This window comes from Sciurus carolinensis, chromosome 9 (assembly GCF_902686445.1).
Source record: "Sciurus carolinensis chromosome 9, mSciCar1.2, whole genome shotgun sequence".
Classification (NCBI taxonomy): domain Eukaryota; kingdom Metazoa; phylum Chordata; class Mammalia; order Rodentia; family Sciuridae; genus Sciurus; species Sciurus carolinensis.
Genome location: NC_062221.1, coordinates 58,149,722 through 58,170,469, shown reverse-complemented (window position 1 = coordinate 58,170,469; position 20,748 = coordinate 58,149,722). Strand labels below are relative to the sequence as shown.

At 42.8% G+C, this 20,748-nt stretch overlaps 1 protein-coding gene across 6 annotated transcripts in view; it reads right to left on the bottom strand.

Moving 5' to 3' along the window:
- Lpp (LIM domain containing preferred translocation partner in lipoma) overlaps positions 1–10,107 on the bottom strand; it is a 651,895-nt gene extending 641,788 nt beyond the window's left edge. For 3 of the 6 annotated variants that reach the window (XM_047563184.1, XM_047563190.1, XM_047563192.1), the window contains exon 1: positions 9,955–10,107. The gene's annotated coding sequence lies outside the window, so the exon portion shown is untranslated. Of the gene's footprint in view, positions 1–9,754; positions 9,914–9,954 lie in introns of those variants that run through there. The other 3 variants (XM_047563186.1, XM_047563189.1, XM_047563188.1) reach the window with 2 other exon arrangements.
- Positions 10,108–20,748: the final 10,641 nt, after the last annotated feature.

The window sequence follows — 20,748 nt, the reverse complement described above, 5'->3', positions numbered from 1 at the left end:
GCCTGTCCTAATCCCCTTGCTTACCTGCCCCATGAAAAGTTTCCACACACATTTCTGTGGAAGACCTGGCTCAGCCCTCAGCACTAGCTGTACATTTGAACTACTGGGGGTTTCCCTACCATGATGTGAGTCTACTGCACAAGCAACTACTACAGCAGAAGAAAGTAGAAGGACATCCTATAGGACTAAAAAATGCAAGTACAACACAAATAAAACTTAAGAGAGAATGGAATAGTCATGATGGAAAGAGGGACACTGCACTGTTGCTCACTAGTGACAAACTCTTGCACAGCCTGGAAATGCCTGCGAATGTGGCTTTCATCCCACTTTTTGGAGCAAACTATTTTCAACAATGGTGCCCTCTTTAATGAGGCCTTAAAAGGAATATGGATAAAGAAACTGTGGCATATATATACAATGGAACATTACTCCGCCATAAAGAATGATAAAATTATGGCATTTGCAGGCAAATGGATGAAATTGGAGAATATCATGCTAAGTGAGATAAGCCAATCTCAAAAAACCAAAGGACGAATGATCTCCCTGATAAGCGGATGATGACACATAATGGGGGGTGGGAGGGGTTAGCGTTAGGGTTAGGGTTAGGTTTAGGGTTAGGGTTAAGGAGGGGGGCAAGAATGGAGGAAGGAAGGACTGTATAGAGGGAAAAGAGGGGTGGGAAGGGTGGGGGGAAAGAAAAAAGAATAACAGAATGAATCAAACAACATTACCCTATGTAAATTTATGATTACACAAATGGTATGCCTTGATTCCATGTACAAACAGAGAAACAACATGTATCCCATTTGTTTACAATTAAAAAAAAAAAAAAATGAGTAAGTCAGAAAACCAAATAGTGCCCCCTCTACTACACTGCACAGCTAAGACTTAAACTTGGAGTTATCCAGATCTAAATCCCATGACTCCCACCAGTAGAAAAAGGAGTCATCACTGTGTGACAGATGCTATTCAGGGCATCCAGAAGGGGCCCAAGTATACACTATACTACCATTTATAAAGCACCATCATGGGGAATTTCTCTGGTTTTTACAAGTGCATTGTGATACATCATATGATCCCTCTTTGAAGGTAACTGAGGCTTAGGGATGTTCCAGAACTTAAGATCACAGAGCTCATGAGTGGCTCAAACACAGGACTTTGTTCTCCATGGACCAAAAACTATCTTGTGCTGCTGAAATAACAGAAAGGTGACACCAAGACCTTCAGATTCTGCGTCACACACCTGGTTCTGGTTTCGCCTTCCATTATGGTTTAGATATTATGTGTCCCCAAAAAGCTCATGTGTGAGACCATGCAAGAAGATTTAGAGGACAAATGGTTGAGTTAAGGTTCTCATAATCTTAGTGAATTAATCCCCAGATAGGATTAACTGAATCGTGACTGAAGGCAGGTAGGGTGTGGCTGGAGGAGGTGGGTCATTGGAGGTGTGCCTTGGGGGCATATATTTTGTATCTGGCAAATTGGAGTCTTTCTCTTTGCTTTCCAATCATGATGTGATCTGCTTCCCTCCGCTACACTCTTCTGCCATGATGTTCAGCCTCACCTTGAGCCTCAAGGAATAGAGCCAGCCATTATGAACTGAGACCTCTGAAACCGTGAGCCCCAAAATAAACTTTTCCTGCTCTACAATTGTTCTGGTCAGATCTTTTAATCACAGTAGCAAAAAAACTGACTAAAACACCCTCCAATGCCTTGGACACAGGCAGCTAGTGCTACTAATTAGTGCTAATGAAATAATAACTGTTTCTTTCTTTTTTTTTTTTTTTTTTTTTTGCGGTGCTGGGGATTTAAACCCAGGGCCTCTCGCAAGCACTCTACCAACTGAGCTATATCCCCAGCCCCAATAACTGTTTCTTGAAGGGTATGGTGGCACACACCTGTGATCTCAGTCACTTAGGAGGCTGAGGCAGGAGAATCACAAGTTCAAAACCAGCCTCAGAAACACAAATAAAACCCAAGAGACCCTGCCTCAAAATAAAAACTAAAAAGGGCTACGGATGTAGCTCATTGGTAAAGCACCCCTCGGTTCAATCCCCAGTACCAAAACAAAACAAAACAAAACAAAAACAAAAAACAAAAAAGACCCACATTTGTCACACCTGTGCATAGGGCTTACTGAAGATGTGCATATCAATTATCTCTTGTTCAATTGGAGAAGTTAAGAAGCAGGACAAGAGTTTTAGAGACAGGAGTCTGAGTCTCATTCTGCCAGGGAAGGCCCAGTGGGAAAGTTTCTTCACCCCTGAACACTTGCCCACTCTCTGTGAAGCAAGACTGATCTTGCCAACCCAATGAGTTGCAATCGAGAATTAAGTAATAAAAATGATCGTAAAATGCATTTGCCACATAAAAAGTGCTATGAAGGCTATGAAATACTAATGGATTCTGCAAGATGGGTTGTGATGAGCAGGTTTAAGAGGGAAGGAAAAGGTAAGAGGATCTGCCTTGTAATGCATCTAAGACTGTCAGCCTAAAAACTTTCAGGCCAGCAAAATAAAGGGAGAATGGTGGGAAGGAGGCAGGGAGCTGTCACCTATAAGAAATGTTGAAGCTAGCACAGATCCAGCAGCTTGGTTCCTGCAAGCAAGTGGCAGACATCACAATGTCAATGACACAATAACCAGACAATAAGACAAATAACCAGAACCACATTAATCACATTGTTTTCAAAGTGCAAAGCAAAAGATCCAAAACTGAGATGCAATGATCTCCCAGTTATATCCCCTCCCCAAATTCTCCAAAGCAAAGCTCCTGGGAGATGGGGGAAGGGGTGTGTGTGTCAAGTACAGCAGTAACTGAGAATGAAAAACACCTTGGAAAGAGGGCTGGTCTGGGAATGAGGATCACATGTGACTAACAAAGTCTGTTTCTTTCTTTAGGTCTCAATTTCCTTCTCTGTATAATAAGGGATTAGGTCATTGTGACTACCAAGGCCCCAGCCCATACTTATAAAGCAGGAATGGTCACCTGTTTGGGGCTTCTCCTACTGACTACAAGCTTCGTTGTTCATAAAATACTTTTTTGCAGCCAAGTCTGATAAACTGGGGGGGTGGGCGGGGGAGGATACTAGAACTAAACTACCTCATATTATTCTAATAGCAAACAGTTTCTAGAATCTGTTTTTCCTTCTCTCTACTATGCCGATATGGTACAGGCCTATCTCCCTGTCCTAAACATTTCAGTAACCTCTAAACTGCCTCTGCCCTTGACCTACTATCCCTCTGTCACCAGAGCTCTCTGAAACACAGATCAAACAATGTCTTTCTTTGCTCAAAAAATAATAAAATTTTCTCTCTTTCTCACCTCTGTCATGATCCTTAGCCTACTAACCCTTGATCATCTAACCTTCCTAGACCCTCACAGTGTTCTCCAAATACAGTTTTTTATCCCTAAACAATTCTAGTTCTCAGGCCTGTGCATGTATATCAATGTCCCTCTACCTGGAAAGCTCTTCCACCTGTCTACCATGAGAACTCCTACTCACTCCTCAAAACTATAAGTATTTTTCAAAAGTATTCATCAGTTCCTCTAGGTGGTGAGTCACTCCTGTCTTAAATGTTCCCATTTGCCCTTTGCTCATTACTTTGTTAGGGCCTTAGCACAGTGTATTTCAGTCTCTCTTCTACATTAGAATAAAGATCCTTAAAAACATAGTCTGTCTTTGTTTCCCTTTTAAGCCAGGATCCAGCACCTCTGCCTGACATATGGTAGTCACTCGGTACAAATGTAATGAACTTAATACAAGAAAGGGAGTTGCATGTGATCACACATAGGTGGGGTAGAAGAGGTAAGGACTCTGGAAATTGCTTCATGGCACAGGGTGGATTTTGATCTTGATATCAAAGGAGCATAGGCTTACAACAGGTGGAGACAAGAGGCTGGAGATATAGGAAGGGAGAATAGCAGAAGTGAACACCTGGATTAAGAAAACAGATTAATAAAACTGCCTGGCTGTAGGAAGGAAAAGTGAAAGGCCAGTTGCACCCTCAATTAGCTAAGCTGGCACCCTCAACCCCACATTCCCAGTTCCCCAGTCTTCACCCTACTGAAAGCACTGCCCAGTGCCATCTGTGGCAGCTACAGCACAGGCGATTCTCCACCCAGTCCAGGATCTCTGTAGGCCCAAGGTTCTAGGCAGTAAAATCACGGTCCCCTTTGCCACGAGTGCTATCCTGCGGTGGCAATGAACCATTATGCCGTTCCCTCTCTTCGGGTAGCAAATACTTTCAGAGCACTTATCATGTGACAGGCACTATTCTGGGCATTGGGATATAGCCCTTAATAAAGTAACATCTTTGTAAGTATCAAGAAACTTATTTAAAAGTAGAGGGGAGATAGAAAAGCAAATATTTAAGGCAAAGTGGTGATTCATATTTATATAATATCAACAGACATCGTTCATTCACTTAACAAACAGCTACTAAACATCTTCAGGGCATCAGAGATGAGAGGAATTCAAACATACGAAAGACAAGGTCTTATACATATCACCAGGTGCCATTCCTGGGGTCTACCTCCTCTCCCCAGAGAACAAGCAACTCATTCATACATTTATCAATGAATCATCAAAATGCAAATGACCGACCTGAGGCAGGTAAGTAATAGCAAGGACTGGAGTTGATTCCTTGAGTCCAGAACCAGAAAGTTTTCTTGAAGGAAAAGATCAACATGACCCACAGAAGGGCACGGTCCAACAGGAGGGATTTGGTTCAACTCCAGAGTTGTTCCAGGAGCCATAAACCAAGGGTTATTACAGAGATGGAGAATCCCCACCACTTTTTTTACAGCCCAACCTGCTTCTCTGTGGGTACATCAAATCCTGATTTCCTACAATCGACTGGGGAAATAGGCATTATTGAGAGGATCAGATCATTTGGTGCAGAGGCTCAGTCCTCCCAATTAGGTTTGAAGAGAGAAGACACCCAAAGATAGAGGGCATGGTGGCAGCTTAAGAGAGAAGGAGGTAGGATGGTACTAATGTGTAACTGAGAAGCCACTCTTCCAGGGAAATCCTCAACTGTGATCCCACCAAGCCCCAATGAGTGTGTACTGAATTAAATCCCAGAGGAGAACACTGAGAAACAATATCAGTTTGAACTCTTTCTGCTGTGGGCACAGAAAGGAGTGGTGAAGAGGCTAGCAATCAAGCAAGAGTTGAAACTTGGTCATGTTACTTAGTTGTTCAACCTTAACTCACCAAACTCATTTTCTTACCAGCAAAATGAGACCGATAATCGTAGAAGTTCGTTTTTTGTTACTATAACTTAATACCTGAAGCTTGGGGAGTTGATAAAGAAAACAGGTTTACTTAGCTCTCAGTTTTGGAAACTCAAGGGCATGGCACCAGCATCAGGTCAGTTCTGGTGAAGGTCTCATGGCAAGTGGTACCAGAATAGTGGGAGCATATCAGGGGACAGAGACGACATTGCCAAACAGGGAGCCAAAGAGCAATTCAAATCAGGCTGGCTCTTCCAAAGCACCACCTTAATCTCTCCCAAGGCACATCCTTAATGACCTGAGGACCTCCCACTAGGTCCATCCCCTAAAGTTCCCACCTCTATCACATGAACCCTTGGAGAACAAACCACATCCAAAGTATAACACTCATAAAATCTACTTCAATGAATCAATATGGTAGCTAAAAATCATACAGCAGCACTCAAACTGCCTAAAGTTATATACTATCATTACAAATGATAAGTAGATAAACATTTTCCAGCTTCAATTTTACAGTTTACCTGCTTCAACACATTAATGCCTCTACCACCCATCCACCCTCCAATCTCATCTCAGTGACCCGCATTAGTAATGCACCAGTCATGTCCTCTGGGCAACTCCCACTACACACATCCCTTCCTCCACCCTTCCCCCCTTCCCATCCCCTCACATTCTCTGCCTCCTATGCACCTGCATATCAATGGATTTCTACCCAGGTCCTAGCTTACTGCATGCAGCAGCACCATATTTCCTCCCTCTTCCTCACCTCTAGCAAGTTCCTTGTAGCAAGTTTCTTCCAGCAAAGCGTAGCATTCAAAACTATATTCCAGGAAAAGTCCCCACCCACCAATGCACATGCCTGACTGAGAGTCTAATTACTGTCCTGGGTCAAAGTCTCACGTTCAATCATCCATCTATGTTACTGGAACCAGTAAGTGTTACTATGCCTCCCACATTACCATCAAATACTTAATTCCACAGCGATAGTTTCAGAGCCCCTGACTAGCCTTGTTCTGTGAATCACAAAGCTTTAGAAACCAGCTAATGGCTCCTATAGCCTATGAGCTAAATATAAACATTTCTTCTACCAAAAATTAAGAGTCCTCCCCTTTCTCCATTTCCCACAGTCTTCTTCATGCCGGCCATTAAAACACAGCCTTGAAAATCAACCATGTTACCCTCTGCCTCGCAGGTCTCTCACCTTCCATTCTTACCCTTTGACAATTCCTACTTAGTCCTTCTTATGGTTTGGATGTGAGGTGTCCCCCAAAACCTCACGTGTGAGACAATGCAGGAAGGTTCAGAGGAGAAATGATTGGGTTGTAAGGGTCTTAAATCAATCAATGAATTAATCCCCTGATAGGGATTAACTGAGTCGTAACTGAAGTGGCAGGGTATGGCTGGAGGAAGTGGGACTTGGGGGCGTGGCTTTGAGCATATATGAGCTCTCTCTGCTTCCTGACCACCATAATGTGAGCTGCTTCCTTCTCCACACTCTCCCACCATGATGTTCTGCTTTGCCTTAAGTCCTGGGAAATGGAGCCTGCCTTCTATGGACTAGGACCTCTGAATTCGTGAACCCTCAAATAAATTTCCCTCTACTACAGTTGTTCTGGTTGGGTCCTTCAGTCACAGCTGTGAAAAAGCTGACTACAACAGTCCTAGAGATTTGATTCAGACAGCTCCGCCTCTATGCAGGCTTCCCTGAGTTTGGCCATCCTTGGTACAGAGCAGCCAGAACACACACTGACAGCACTTGATACACTGACGACCCCCACTCCACCACATTCACCTGCCCCTGTGCTCCTCAAGGGACAGGGACCATGCCCTCCTCCTATCTGTATACCCAAGGCCTACCCAGCTCTGGCACACAGTAAGCAGACTCAAGAAGTGTGTGCTTGGTGCACTATTCTTCCTTGTGGGTAAAATCTGCATGTCCAGCCCTTGTTTTTACCACGTTACCTACCAGTTTCCATTTCACTGTCCTTCTACTTAAAACAGCAAATCTATGGGTGAAGGGGTGTTCCCAAACCTTAAGAGTTATACATCGCCCTTGGTCAAAACTCCCTCAACATTCCAGCACCCTGAGTCCTAGCTCTGAAATCAAACCAAATCAGATTCTTTCCCCATTCCCAATTAACCCATGTTAATTTCCCAGCAGGATAAAGTCACGTTACTACCAAGAATCACAAGTTAGAGACTGCAATTTTCAGCACATCCCTAATTAGTTGGATAACCTTGGATAAGAGTTAAAATGGAGGTGGTTATGTCACCAGGCTTAATTCTCAGAGAATATTGGCGATTCAAATGGAATAGATGATGTTGAAGTGTTATATAAAGTGTGTGTAAAGTATTATACATTCATAAAGGACATGACTAACAAATTTTATCAAATTTAAATCATTGACTGTAAGATGTGTCATTATCAACTGAAAATGAAAAAACAAACTTCAACTATGACACATCCATGATTATAAGACAACCAGATTTAGTGATATTAAAATGTGAAAAAGTATGTCTCAGGATTAATTTAATATAATTTACCTTAATGAAAACAGAATCCTGCTACAAATTTTTCATATTTGTAAGTGGCATATAATAGGTACTCAGTAACATGTCAAATAAGTGAAAAAACATCAAATGATAATATTCTTAACCAAATTATCACTTCTCACTGAAACTGGGCAGCAGGAGGCTTCCCAATGCCAGAAATCCCCTCTACATCATGTTCCAGCCTGCTCAAAACCCTCAAATGATGGCTTCCAGTCACATCCAAACTCAATAGCCTGGCATTTGTAAAGTCCTTCATAATCAAGTCTTCTCTCCCACCCGTTACTTCCTAGAAACATCTCCCTCCCTCACAGGGATCACCTCTCAACCTGAATCTGACTCCAAGAACAATTTTACTCATTCCCACCATAATAATCAGCTCAGCTGCTCCACTTCTCCTTCCTCTATCTACCCCCAAGGTCAACGCTAAGCCCATTCTATTTACAGGGAGTCCGACCTTTGTACCCCTACCATTCAAACAGCTAATCCCACTTATAGACTCTACATTCTAGACTAGAGAGGATTGGGCGTTGAAGCTGAGGACTGCCTTGCAAGGATTAGACGCAAGACACATAATCTCCTCTTAACTGGCCCTGGTGCCAGCATAAGTTCTGCAAGGAGGCCCTTGATGGGACGGAGAGAACCTTACTGGGTATTCTGTACCCACACCTCGGTCCACCCTTATTTAGCTCTAGGGCTGACACTCAACACTACATGTTTCCCTACCTGTAAGGGTGAGGCAAAGTGAGAATGGGAAAGAGGGCTCAGGCTGGCTCCTTTTAGAGACACACCTATCCACTTCCCTTCCTTCCTCTAAAGATTTTCTTAAAATGCACATGAGCAGGGAGAGGAAAAGCAGTAAATCACTAACACCTTTGTGACAATTAATTTTATTGAACCGGCAAGACATCTAGAAAAGGGAGTAGGTGGATCAAAAGAGTAAGGGGATGGAAACAATGTTAAATGAGTCTGGTTAAGGAAAGTAGCTCAAAAATAACCCTGAGTTCTTGCTAATCCTTTTCTATTGGAGGGAAAGTAGCAGAACCCTCCTAAGGAAAGGAAACTAGAATTTTGGGGGGATCCTGGGTCCAAAGACTTGACTCTGGCCAAGAACCCAAGTACCATTCCACGGATGAGCTCTCCTCAGGTCATACCCCTCCCTATCCCCAACTTCACGCCCCCATTTACAGTTCATCTCTACTCCCCACCCTTCATTCAGTCTTCTCTGATCTGCGCTTGCCTCGCTGAGATGCTCTTCCTCCCTGGCTGGCTGGCTTCTGAAAACTCCTCATCCTTCAAAAGCAACAGTCAAGCACAGCCCACTCCAAAGTCCATTTCCTTAAAAATTCTATCCTTGCATTTCCCCCCAGCACTTAGTATTTCCTATTGGGTCAGCTGAGCGCTCCCTGAGGGTAAGAGCTGGGCCCAACACACCAGCACACTGCCTGACACACAGTGGGGATTCTAGAAATGCTTACAGAAAGGGAAATAGGAGTCCTGAGCCACCTTTATTTATGGCTCGGCCTCTAATGAATGACTTCGGGAAAGACCCTCCTCTCTTGGCCTCGGTTGCCCTAACTCTAAAATGGGCGGACTTGAATGACTGGATCTCTAGGCCCTTTCCACTGTGACAACTGAGATTCCGCGAAAGCTAGAAGCGGCTAGGCGTGGCCCCGCCCCCTGGGCGCCCAGAAAGCCCGGGCAGGGGGCGCGCGAAGACTCCAACCCCGCCCAGCCCCGCATCGACGCTTCCCCCAAAACTCTGGGTCCCCCTCCCCCACGGCGTGCACCCGGTGATTGGGCCGCGGTCTGCACTTCCGCACCGCGGGCCTGGCGGCCGGGGCAGGGCGCTCTGCACCCCGCGCTCCTGCCACCCCAGAGGTGATCGCGCCTGGGGCGGGCTGGGGGTTCCTGAAGCGCCCGCGGGCGGAGGGTGGGGGGAAGGAAGGAGGATTTGCAACAATACCTCAGGGAGGAGGCAGACGGGGCAGCGGCAGTGGCGGCGGCTGGAGGCGGAGGCAGAGGCGGAGGAGGAGGTGCCGGGGCACTCCCCCTCCCATTGTCCCCAGTCCCGGACAGGCCCGGCCCCACGCCCCGCACGGGTCCCGGCGAGCGCGCCGCCCGCGCCCTGCGCCCCGCGTCCCGGGCCGCGCAGCCAGCCCTTACCTTGCAGCGCTCGGCTCTCCCCGATCGCTTAAGCTACTTATCCCGGGAAAGCTCGCGCGGGGCCCGGGAGCGAACCCACAGACAAAAAGTGAAACTTCGGCAGGCTGGAGCGGCTGCTGGTTGGTGCCTTTCCCCCTCCTTCCTCCCCACCGTCCCCACCCCCTCCCCTCGGTCTCCCGTGCGGTGCCCTGAGCGCTGGAGGCTGACGTCAGGGGCCTGAATTCCTGACTTTGCCTGCACGCATTTGTCCATGTAAGGTATGGGAAGGCGTGTGCCCGCGGGCCGCAGCGCAGCGCTCGCCTCGCGGGGGAGGGGGCGCCCGCAGCGGGCAGTTACTTTGCCAAAAGGTGGGCGCACAGAGGGCATTGCATTTCCTGGGAGGAAGAGGAGGAGACGCGGGAATGTAGGGAACTTGCAAAGGAGGAAGGGAAAGAGGGAGGTGTGGAGGCTTGCCTTCACTGGAGGAAGAGGAAGGAGACGTAGGAGGAAGCGCCCGAGTTGAGGGGCTCCTAGAGAAATGGGGGACTTGAGTCTGCTACTATGGCGCCAAATAAGGGGAATGATCCTGAGCTAAAGAATCCCCTTTGAAGATCCTCCTCGTGAGCCCCGCCCCGGATTCCCAGCAAGACTCAAAACTTACAGGATGTTAGAGCTGGCAGAGACAAACTTTCAACCCATTCACTTCACCCGTCAGAACGCTGAAACTTGCAGAAAAGAAATGACTTGCACACATAAGTTCTACAGATCCAGGAGCGGGACCCAGGTTCCCTGCCTCCTCTCCGGACTGATTCCAGCCCGCAGACAGGCCCTGACGCCCTCCTAACCCCTGAGCTGTGAATCGGGTTAGATACCGGACTAAGCAAGACGACCACCCAGTGAAGTGATTTCATACTTCCTTGGCCCCAGAACCAATTCCTGAAAGGTTCTAGTTGACAGTGAGCCCCGAGGAACAGTGGCAATCAGTTGCTTCATTTAACTCCCTCTGCCCTGCCCAGTGCTCAAAGAGGTGAACCCCAGGAGTTAAACGTCTACAGCTTGCTCTGTACTTATAGCTTCAAAAAAAGTATGGGAACTGGGTGGACTAGTTTGAATAAAGATAGACCTGTTCTTGGAAGGTTCTAGTTGGAGTTTTTTTTTCTTCAGGAAATGTGAGCAAAGGTGAGAACTACCATTTACTGTATCCAGGGGTTACTTCCTGGAAGGCACTCCAAACCGATGACTTCCTTTCCTTGTGTTTCTATCCTGTTCATATCTAAAAGAAAAATCCCTCCCTGCAGCACATCATTAAAACACTTTTTCATCTGTCTTATTACATCATCAAGCTAGTTGGATAGGATTAGTTGTAGTCCATCTTCTACCTTTAAGGCAATAACTCAGATGTAGGATTTGCCAAACACAAAATAACTGAGCAAGACCTGAATTCACTTACCCTGCTCCAGGGCACCTGATGGATTCCATGCTCTTTCCATGCCATCTACCTGACCTTTACCTCCAACAGGACCTAATTCCAATCATACATGGTGAGAATACACTTTGAGTTGACTGCAGGAAAACTGCTATCCATGGTTCTTTTGAGGTTAGATTTTAATGGAATTCCTTTAACAGGAATTAAGGAAATAAATGTAAAAACACATGCTATTGGACTCATTTATTTAGCATTTCTTTGTAAAGTCTTTGTTCCTCTCCATTTTCTCATCTACACATACATTATGTGAATCTGAAGGCAGAGAGAGATTCTCTCAGAATCTGACTGAGATTCTCTGAGAATCAGTGCCTCTCACTCCTGAGATGACCCACGTCCTCTCTTGAATGCATATACCCTGCTTTACTCCCAGAGGATCTCTCTTGAGATTGCCCTATTGTTTCCTTAAATATGTATCTACTTTCCTAAATAAAATTCTGTCTATATTGGGGGGTGGGGATACCTACCCATTCCACATAATAATGAACTATTCTTACATCTAACCTGGTTTTAAAAAATGGGGAATATGAGCTCTTAAAGAGATTTTGTTCTGAGACTTTAAAAATACCAAATCCTATCACAACACAATTCACTTATTCTATCAAACATTTCAGAAAACCCACATCCTGAGTATTACTATTTAGTATGAAAAAAATTCCAGTATCACATGAGATTGAGAATGGATTCACTCAGTTCTCATCAGCTATGACGGATTTGACCGGCATTTTCTCAACCACCCACCCCTCTTTCTCCCACTTATAAAGAATAATAGAGTTCTAATGAGGATTAATAAAATTTAATAAGGTATAATTACTCATTCATTTCCTCCATCATGTGCATTATAAGAGTGCTCTTTTGGACCCAGAAATGCTACTAATTATGTTAAAACTGTTGCATGGGTGTGGTGGAGAACATCACTGTGCTTCTCCTGAAATATTTATGAATTGCTCAGGTGGGCATGGTGTTAGCATGCACATTACATAATGTTAGTCACAAGAAACAATTTCCATTCATAAAGCCCTCACCAGAAGTATAAGTGACAACATCATCAGTTGGATGCTTGGTGAACCGCATGCAGTAGTAACCCAAACCAACATCTCATTTTTGTTTGCTATTCTGGTTTCTTTTGTACTGTCACTTTTTTTCAACATCCTATTAACACTTGCTGTATGCAGGGGTTTGGACCAGGAGGAAACTGTAAATTTGCAAAGCCAGTACTAGAGGAATGCTGGTTTACCTATTCAGAAGATAGAAGAAACATCATTTCAGGTGGAATGGGGTCCCATGTCTAAGGATGAAATACTGGTGTTCTCAAGGCCAAAAGTGGCAATTTCATTGGTCCATTGATGGCACAAAATATTTTTAGGCAGGCTAGGCTGTATTCCCACGATTCCATTGAAGCCACTAACAGTTTCTACACACAACAATCTTTGAGTAGTTCATGCAGTTACGGGGCTGGAGGCTGGCCAGCCTGAGCCAGGGCAGTCACTGTAGATCTTGGGTGCTGGTTCTTGTGAATCCGCCCAAAAGAATTTGAGGGAAATAACAGTAGTCAGCAAAAAATGTAATAGAGTGAAAGATGAAAGTAATATACAGCATAGGAAGTGCAAGGACCTCTTAAAGCCTCTCTTTACATCCTCTATGTATGGTGCCATAGAGTTGAAGTTTTTAAAGAAATTGAATCCCCTGTTCTTGCCTCAATGTTCCTGTCCCCTTAACTGGTTTCTTACCATTTAGCTACCCATCAGCAAACTTCCTTTTTAAGGGTCTCAGTGTTGTGGTTGTCATAGTGATTTGGTGGTTGTGGCACAGTTTGGGAGATAGGGAGGATTCTGGTGACTTGGTTCCAAGAGACAATGAGGACATGGTCTGGAAAGAATAGTGCCCCTTGAGGGGTTATCACTAACTCGAGTTGGGGAAGGTCTTGAAATACCGGACTCCACTTTTCTGATGCTCATCTGTTTCAGTTAGGGATCCCCAGGATTTTAAGTAATTGTTCCCTCAAAGGATTTTATTTATCTACAGCTTGGGGAAGTTTGGGCATTCTAGCTCTCATGCCCAAATGCTTCCCATTTTAGATAAGATTCCCTTCTGTTTCAGTTTTATAACTCCTGGTTTCTTGGTGCATAAGTTTAATGTCTGTCGTCTGCCCTTTTTTGTCCTTCCTCTCTTTACCCTCTGTTCATGGCTAACTAACCTACCTAATAATGCAGTTCCTTTTTTTTGAGTACTTATAATATGCCAGGGTATTCTAGGGATTTTTTTTTGTGAGGGCCTTAACCCTCACAAAACCCTTCATAAATTGGCATTATTTCTCTGTCAAATCCATCAGGAAACTAAAGCCCAGTGAAGCTAAGTAACTTGCTGTTCATACAAAGCTAATACTTGAGTAAGCTGAGATTCCACCCTGAGCCCAGGTAGCCTGGTTCCTTGCTTACCCACTGCTCCCACATGTGCTTCATCCATAATCAGACAGCATTTGCCACCCACACCAGAAGCTGAACCAGTGGGGTCCATCCAAGTTTGAATTTCCAAACCTAGGAGCTAAATAAACCTCTTCTCTTTATAAGTAGCCTAACTCAGGTATTTTATTATAGTGTTGAAAAGCTGACCAGTACAGTCATTTTTTTTCCAGGAAGAACTAAGCACACATGACAATTTTAGTATTTTATATATTCTGTTATATAGTTGAGTGTAGTTCTCTTCCCAAGATAATAGCACCAAGGACATGGATGATGCTGACTCTAGCCCAACTGGATAAGCATCAGCCCTTCAAAAATAGGTAAAAACTTGATACGATAAATAGCAGTGGTAGGCTTTTTGTAAATGCAGCATTAAAGATAATGAAGAAGTTTACAAATTTTTGTTTATTCTTCATACCTCACAGTACAATAATCTCAATGTAAAAACAGAATACGTCATCAGACTTCCTAAGTAAATGTTTTCTTCCTTTATTGGTACTAGATCTTTTCTGGAGGGAAAAAAATTATCACAACCTACTGTTGTTGGTGTAGCAGATTTAGGCCAATGTGCACAAATGATTACTTTTATCTGCCCCATGGATTTTGCACAATTTTACCAAGTTTCCACTGACTGGCTACTCAGATATCAGTATTTGCATTTTGCAAATTTTGTGGGATCAGATTTGCACAAATATTTTGGCCCATTCCAACTCCATCCCTGCTACCAGTCTGCTGACTTGTAAGTTCAAGTCAGGCGAGGACCTAGAAGAAACAACTTTTTATTTTTTATAATTAACTTTTAGAGGTCACACAGTGCAGGATGACAGTGGAGTCCAGTCTGTGGTAGCAAGGATGCTGGAAGAACTTTAATCTTTCTTGGATCATGATGGTAAAAGCAGACAGTTTATATCACCTTTTTGTTCTAACAAGTATCTATCATGAACCTACTAACTGTATTAGGCTTGTGTATAGTGTTGAAAAAAATAGATGTAGTCCCCACTTTCCATGCTAACACAAGGAAACATAACACCAGCTTGGGAGGGTGGGGTCTGTTGAGATGAGTTAGCTGAGACTTACCAATAGACCGTTGTGTGAACTGATTCCACTGCTTCGGTCACAAGCCTTCTTTGATGGTGATGAGCCGGGAGATACATGCACCCTAGGCCCATTGGAGAACACAAACCTGGAGCTCACAGTTTTGTTTCGCACAACATTAGAAGAATGATGTCCAAGGATTTGATGGATGCAGCCAAGACCTCACTTACTGGCCTCACTGGTCCCTTTAGGAAGCTGCACAGAACTGTGTTGTTGCGGAAGAAAGTCTGCTGGTTCTTGGGGATCTGTGAATAGGCTTAGGATGCACTCTGCCTCATTCATGGCTGTAATCCAGTGTCACCTACTCATTAGGCATCACAGCAGACCTCAGGGCAGTTTTAGATGAATGAAAAGAGGTTCGTGATAGATAGATAGATAGATAGATCTCTTAACACACACACACATATATATACATATATACATATACACATATAAATTAAAATTAAGCTGTAGATATATATTATATATTCTACCCATCATATAGATACACTACACACACATATACAGTTTAACTGAAGTATAATTATTTTAGGTGGTTTTTTTTTTTTGGTATTAAAAAAACCCTAGAGTTGCTTTATCCCTGAGTCACATCCTTAGTCCTTTTCATTTTTTATTTCAAGGCTGGGTCTGGCTGAGTTGCTTACATCCTTACTAAGAGTCTAAGGCTAGCCTTGAATTTACAATCATCTGGCCTCTGCCTCCCAAATGGCTGGGATTACAACTGTGTGCCACCAGCCCAGTTAAATATAATTTACGTAACATAAAATTCATTCATTTTAAGCACATAGGTAGTTTTAGGAAATTTAGTATGATTATGGAATTGTATAATCATCACTGTATTCTAATACTAGTGCAGTTCTTCAACCGAAAAAGAAATCTTACAACAATTTATAGTCATTCCCATTCCCAACTGCAAAGTCAAACAACTACAAACTTACTTTCTGTTTCCGTAGATATGTCAATCCTCGACATTTCATATAATAAACCATTCAATGTGTGAATTTTCATGCCTGCTTTCTTTCACTTAGCAGGTTTTCAAGGTTCATCTATGTTGGAGCATGATGTATTAAGGGTTTTTTTTGTTTTTTGTTTTTTTACTTTTTATGATCAAATAATATTCCAGTGTGTTAATATGCCATTCTGTTCATGAATTCATCAACTACTGGACATTTGTTATTATTTTCATTTGGGGATTATTATGAATGATATTGCTATGAACATTCATATATTGTTTTCTGATTATATGCTATTTTAAAGTAGAAAAAATAGCTGTATAAAAGTGAATCTGAAACAGGGTACAGTGGCTCATGCCTGCAATCCCAGTGTCTTGGGAGGTTGACAGAGGAGGATCACAAGTTCAAATCCAGCTTCAGCAATTTACTGAGGCCCTAAGCAACTTAGTGAGACCCTGACTCAAAATAAAACATAAAAAGGGCTGGGGAAGTGGCTCAATGATTAAGCACCCCTGGGTTCAATCCCTGGTACCAAAAAAAAAAAAAAAAAAAAAAAAAATTGTAGCTGAATTTGGGAGATTTAAATGGAGTTGCCTTTAAATGGTAAGATTTTTTATTTTGTTTGTTCTAATTAGTTGTATAAGACAGTAGAATGCATTTACATATTTATTTTTGTGAATCTAATTTTCAAAATTTTATAATAAATGCATCATTTTTAAGTTTCTTATACATCTATAATAAGACTAAGACAATAAATTAAAACAAAAAAATCCCCCAAATATTTGGAAGTTATAATCCCTCACTTGCTACCTGAATTTTCTTGGTAATCCATGCTAGATGGTTGGAGTGGGATATTATCTTGAAGTATTTAATGATATTTTTACCCATTTTTCTAACTCTGGCCCTTCATTCACTCAGCTAGCTGAGACAGTTTGTGTTAATGTGTTCCCAGAAGTGATGGGGTAGGCCTCAAATTGAATGATACTACTTTCTTTTACTTTGCAGAATACACTTAATTTTACTTGCAAGCTCCTGATTGCGGGTAATTTTTAAATTTTTCATTTCTTTCTTTTCTGCAGAGAAGCCTTTATTTAAGAATCATCAGTGGGAGTGTGGCTCAAAGTTGAACTCACTGAAGTACTTTGTCCACACCTCTGTTTCTATTCACTGGACACCAGTCTATGCAGTCACCACGGGACTACTTTTTGACTTCTCTCTCTTCCTAGCTCCTCTCTCCAATCAGTTGTCAAAGCTGGCAGCTAAAAGCTACCCTAAAAGCCTCTCTCCCCCCTGTCTGCTTCTTTGAGGGTAGGTTCTCAGTACAGTAGAGTCCCAACATTTTTGTGTTTAATATTCACATTTAAATTGTGAGCAGAGAGAAGAGAGGTTACAATTTAAATGCAACAGGTGGTCCTCTCTATTAAGGTTCATTTATTTATTTGTTTATTTATCTTTATTTTTCATTTTTGCAATACCGTGTGTTGAACTCGGGGGCACTCTACCACTAAGCTCATTTGCCCAGGTTGACATTGAACTAGCAATCCTCCTATGTTGACCTTCCAAGTTGCTGGATGTACCACTACATCCAGTTTCCACCAAGGCTGTTAAGAATAGAGTGCTACTTTAATTCTCACAATCTTTGTCTCTGTTCACAGTATGTCCTCTCACACAGTGATGTTATTGTTTAAGGGTAGCCCCATATTTTATTTGGCATGCTTCCAGTTAAAAGCCAACTGATGCTTCCAGTGCTCATCCAGTGAACATTGATTAGTCCCCAAACAGAAGGAAAATGGGGTTATGTTGATCTCTGTGTTAGTCGGTTTTTAATTTCTGTGACAAAATGCCTGAGAAAATCAATTTAAAGGAGGAAAGATTCATTTTGGCTTATGGTTTCAGAGGTTTCAGTCTATAGTCGACTTTGACCTGAGGTAAGGCTCAGCTCATGGCAAATAGGAAGCAGGGGGTGAGGTGGCAGAGTCAAGATACACCCTTCCAGAGCTTGCTCCTAGTGACCTGCTTCCTTCAATAAGGCCCCACTTCCTAAAGTTTCCCCATGTTGCACGAATGCCATCAGCAATGGACCCATCAATAGATTAATCCAGTCAGGCACAGTGGTGAACACCTGTAATCCCAGCAGCTCCGGAGGCTGAGGCAGGAGGATCACAAGTTCAGAGCCAGCCTCAGCAAAAAGCGAGGCACTTAGCAACTCAGTGAGACCCTGTCTCTAAATAAAATACAAAATAGGACTGGGGATGTGACTCAGTGATCACGTGTCCCTGAGTTCAATCCTGGTACAACCCCCCCCAAAAAAACCCCAGATTAATCCATTGATGAGATCAGAGTCCATGATCCAATCACTTCCCCAAAACCCCACCTCTGAACACTATTGCATAAGAGACCAAGCCTTCATTACATGAGTGAACCAGGGGACATTCCAGATCCAAACCACAACAACTTCCAAAATAACACCTTCCAAAGTGTTTTTCCAGGATAATTCCAAGCACAAATTTCTATTGTATGCTTTCCTGTCAATCACTCACACTGCACTGTATATTCAACAGGGAAATTCAAATGTGGATCATGTATACATAAAGCTAAAATAAACAAACTTGAATTAAAATATTTATATATTATTAGAAGTAGGGCAGCAACACATGTTTGCATCCTTAAAACGGTTTTGTAAACTGAAAGGGCTAGTATTTTCACCTTCCATTTGAAGCCTGTGACGTCCCAGTCAGGCATATATACTACTTTACTTGTCATGTTGAGTCATGGAGCACTATATCACCTTACTATCTTACCTTTCCATTCAGATCCCCTCCAGTCCCAGATCCCTAGAGTGGCTGCAGTCTATAACATGAGGACTAAGAAGGAGCTGGGTACAAAATCTAGCTTCCCCTCAGCAAGATGGTTTATTAAGTGCTTCTTTGCCTATGACATGCAGTGCAGCAACAAAACAGAGAAAGAACTAGAAACTTTCAGGATTTCCTAAACAGAAATATAAGCAGTGTGGTAGTATTCATACATTTCAAACAGGACTGGTCACCTTTCTTTATGTTTCCTCTGGAGATGTGGTACTGCCTGGCACAGGCAGGGTGCTCAGGCTAAGAGGCAGGGGACAACACGATTCTGCTGATAAAGGTGTGATCCTGGATAAGTCATTTCTTCTTCCTGAGCATTTGTTACTCTGTCACCCTTTCATTCATTCATTCTTCTACTAGGAGATCCTAATCCCTGTCCCACCTTCCTCTGTCTCTTTAGAGCATGGATGAGATCAAATGATGAGTGGCAGACTGGGGATGTAGCTCAGTGGTAGAGTCCTTGCCTAACAAGCATGAGGCTCCAAGTTCAGTCCCTAGTATAGCATAACATTTTGATGATGCTGATGGTGGTTGTGGTGATGATGATGATAATGATGTATATAAAAGTGTATTGAAAACTGTCACACTATGCACATGCATGGAACAGTTGGTATTGAAGTTCACAACTACAATGCTGCTTTTCTATTCTATAATCTCTATTCAACCTTCCACTCGTCTCACAGTCAACCTCTAGTATTCTCTCTTGGTCTATCTGACCTTTAATCTGTCAATCTATTGATAAGAATGCACCTACTGTCAGTCACGGTTGTGCACACCTGTAATCCCAGTGACTCTGTTGGCTGAGGCAAGAGGACCAGCCTTGGCAACCTAGTGAGACCTTGTCTTGAAATAAAATAGAAAAGGAATTGGGGGTGTAGCTCAGTGGTAAAGTGCCCCAGGATACAACCCCCAGTACCAAAAAAAAAAAAAAAAAAAAAAAATGGACCTACTAAATCACAAACTGACCCAAATTCAATATTTATAAGCCTCAATTTCCCCAAATAGAATGTGGATCCATTTCCAGCATCAAACTCTTAAAATAAAAATTGCCGAACTGTCTAAATGCCCTGGGTGCTTTTCCTTAAGGAAGAAAAGTGGTTGCTGCTTTGGGATGATGACTGAATTCCCAATTAAATTCTTTAAAGCACGTGGCTTTGACATTTCATTCCTATCTCTGATTACATTTAAAGGATTACACTTGATCACCGTGGCAGATGTAAGAAGAAACAGATTTGATTTTGTTTCTTTCTATTTTATGATGACTAATTATTACAGTTCAAAAAATTATCTAGATTGCAATGTCTCCCATTACATTCCCTGCTTAATCAAAAGGCAAGCAACACTCACTGGGGAAAATAATAAAGAGAATCAAGACCCTTGGGCAGTTAGTAATTTGTCGTTGCCACTAATGTATGGTTTCCTAGTTGACTGTGAGGTGAGAATCTTTCAAACTCAGTTTGTCCTTCTAGAGAGTGGGTATGATGTCAGAAACCCTCCCAGCCCCAGTACCTTCAGAGTTAAATCAAAGTCACTATTAATAATCTGGTAAATAGACTTTTTATGAGTTAAATAGGGTAACTATACGTTCAAATTGCCTTGAAGATCTCAACTTATGCCTTTTGCCTCAGGCTAACTATGAATAGCATTGCCTTCCACCCTCAAAAGTGGCCCAGTGTAAGTGATCAGTTTTTTTGTTTAGGAAGTCCAATGACACAGGACCTCCTCAAGTGGACCCTTTTTGTGTTCCTATAAATGAAGAAGCCTCCCAAACAGGGCACTTAAAGTATCCTGAATCCTACTCTAAAAGAATGAAGGGCCCATTAAACCACATATAATTTACAGAGTATAAAGTTATTGTATTAGAAAGTCCTTTGAGTGTCTAGAGTGGGGAAGCATTGGCATTTAATTGTTCTTTTATTCTTTCTCAAATATTTCAAGTACCTATCATAAAGCAGGTAATT